Consider the following 3,285-nt stretch of genomic DNA (forward strand, 5'->3'; position numbering starts at 1 on the left):
AGGGTGTTGACTACTCTTCGCCATGGAAGACCACATTAAAGAACACCCTTATTTAGATTGCATCCTCACTGAGGAGGAGTTGCACATTGCTACGAGAGTGGCCTTTGGTGACTTCTTACTTGATGTCCTCACTTACATTGCACATGTGGGCATTCACCCTTTTGATATGGACATCTATGCTCGATTAGAATATAATTCGAGTTTCTATGACTGGCTCATGCGAAAGTAAAACACTAAGATTGTGCGCTAAAGGCCCTTCATCCTCTAACCATTTCATCCTAGGAACGATTCTTTTCATTGAGAAGGGGGAAGGGGTAAGGTAAATCAAACCAAACACATTAATTAAAAAAAAAGGAAAAGCACACATCGCAAGGGTAAAATGCAACAACTTGTGATTAAGGAAAATGTCGATAAAAGTTAAAATCAATAGACTACTAGGAGGAAAAGTCTACTTATGCACGCAAGCATTTCAGTTCAACAAGCATGTAGTCATTTCTTGTTGCTTATTCTGAAAACCACTAATGGTGAATATGGCTTCATGATAGGCACCCATCATGGCAGGCCAAGAAAAGGCTAGTAAACTGCCTTTTTAAAAGGAAGAACAAGCAAATGACGGCATCAGCTTGGCGGATATTCTTGATCCTGAAATCCAACTCCAAGCCAAGATGGTGCACACACTTTCTAGCCAAAGATACAACTCCATAATGAGCCACATCAACATCCTCCTACTAGAGAGTGTCACAATAAGGTCACTCACAAAAGGATATCCCCACAATAGATGATGCGTTGGAGCATGGCAAGGGTAAGCCAATTTGCATGAATGATAGAGTTTAGGGTTTTCATTTGACGAGTCAATTTATTATAGTATTATTTTATTGGCTGTACATTGCCTAGGTAATATAAGTGAATCAAATGAGGTTGGTACATCAAAGCAAAGGTCTGAACACAAAAAAAAAGTTGTTTCATTGGATAAAGAAATAGAAGGTGAATCAAGTATCATTTTTTAGATTATTGGAGTCATGTTAAAAAGTATATTTTTTCTATTTTTTTGAAGATAATATAAATTATAAACACTAAATAATTTGCTTTCTTTCCTATAATTTTTCTTTACAAATTTAGGCAAAAAGGATGGTTTTGACATGCATAACATTTGGAAAGAAATGGCAAAAAGTAAGGGTCACTTTGAGGGATCTTTGCGACATACTATACCTTCTCAGGCTATGTCATTCATGACTCAATCATTAGAGCCTATACAAGAGTCTTGTAGACGTCCCGCTATATGCAAGACATGTATGTAACTTTCTAGCTTTTCATTCTATGCTTAACATTTAGCCAACATCAACATTTGTAAGTAAACTTTATTTTGATGATAGGATGTCAATACCAAACTATCGTAGATGCTCTGTTGGTAGATGTGACATTGATCGATGATTTTGCATTGGATGGTATATTTTTCACCATCCTCTATATACATATCTATTGTAATGGTTGCTTCTGCTTTGTCATTATGCTTTCAATTTTAGCATTCAACGCTTCATGGAGGGAAATACCATAAACTCTTACCAGCGTGATGGTGTCCCATCATATGAGGTTGCTAAGTTGCTGTTAGTGGATTTTCCTGCATCTTTGCTTGTTGTTGGCCTTGAGGCAGAAGGTATATGTGCTTGCATTAGTTTAGTTTATAAACTCATGGGATGTTGCATGGTCTTATATATCTTTTCATTTGAAAGGGATTCTCGAATGGAATACATTTTCTAATGCACTTGTCAAAGGTGTCACGGACCTAGCCCATAGATTCTTGGCAGATGAGGGGTTCTTGGTGACTTTGGGGGATTTTATTTTTGCGGGCTTTCATTTTCGTTCTTTTCTAATCAATCTCTTTTTTTCGAGCTTTTTCGTGCAACATATCCATTCTGCATATAAATAGTCTTACTTAAGGAGTACGACATGTTGCATTTACATGAACACACATCAAGAAAACAAAACCAACGGAAAACTAGTAAAATATATTCGTGTCAAATAGTCGCAAGGTACACTCTTCCTAAAAACAAATCAAAGATCCCAATGCATGTAATCTCTTAGACAAAATCGGGCATAGTCACATGACGAAGTGTATAATAAACATATATATAAAAGTAGTAACAAAATGAAATGTCTAGAGTCTCTCGAAAAAAAAAACACACTCTCTCTCAGCATGGTACCGGTCCACACACTATGGTGGACAAACACTCCCCATAGAGCACATCATCTATTTCTAGACACATGCAATGTCTCATCTCCTCTGCACTGGCCTGCACCAAACCACCACACCCCGCAAACACATGCAAAACATAGTCGTAGCGTTTCGTAAATGTAGCTAGTAACCACCTAACCATATCACCAATCAAGATACATAATCTTTGCGGCCATGCAAGTAGAAACAATGAAAATACCATACAAGGTAACCTGAGAGCAAAAACATGCAAGACTACTTATCGAAAGAAAAGATGAGACCTCTCTGCTCCGCCTCTGACAATGACACCATCAACGTCCATGGGAAAGACACAATCATCCATCATGTAGCTACGATACGCTGGAAACAATCTCTCTGAAATCTTCTCCCCAGCCTCTCTGTCGTAGCAAGGCACAACATGACCAGCACGATGCCAAAGACACACAGTAAGATGAAGTACCTATTCACGAGTGGAAATAGAATAAGTGATCCATGTTTTTATTTAAAGCATGTAACACAATCTTTATTTAGAACATACAACCGTACGTTCAAAGTATCCAACTTTGTTATCTTACCGCCTCTCTAGTAACGGGATGTCGATAAGCCTTGGAGTCACACATGAGTGTCCAAGTGCAGTGAAGCACAAACCCCACTCTTGCCGCATCCATAATAAACTCACCTATATGCTCTGCTAAGCACATAGTGACTAAGAATCCCTGGTCGGCCAAATACTCGCGAGCAAGGTCCATACAACCCATAACTAGACCCTTTGAGAACGTGTTCCACTTGGGAATAGTCATGCCCTCTACAAACAACATTGGCATTATGATATATGAGAAGTGAGTTTGATGTAAACCTTGTGTGATAGAAAGCATAACTTACCCAATGGGATGGGACCTAGAGCATCCACAAGCAAGCTCGTAGGAAAATCCGCAAATATCAATCGAGCCACCTCTTGACATGGAACTCCATCTTTGCTATAAAGATGCATCTTTTGTGTTGCAAAAAACTTGTTGATATACACAAAACAACATAGTCATTAATGCAAAGTAAACGATGATGCAATGCTATAT

General features: G+C 38.4%; 1 pseudogene; it reads right to left on the minus strand.

The window, feature by feature from the left end:
* Positions 1-2,189: 2,189 nt before the first annotated feature.
* Positions 2,190-3,012, minus strand: LOC148010632 (uncharacterized; annotated as a pseudogene).
* Positions 3,013-3,285: the final 273 nt, after the last annotated feature.

Source organism: Lygodium microphyllum, chromosome 29, assembly GCF_053477565.2.
Source record: "Lygodium microphyllum isolate KBCC chromosome 29, Lygodium_microphyllum_v1.1.10, whole genome shotgun sequence".
Lineage (NCBI taxonomy): Eukaryota > Viridiplantae > Streptophyta > Polypodiopsida > Schizaeales > Lygodiaceae > Lygodium > Lygodium microphyllum.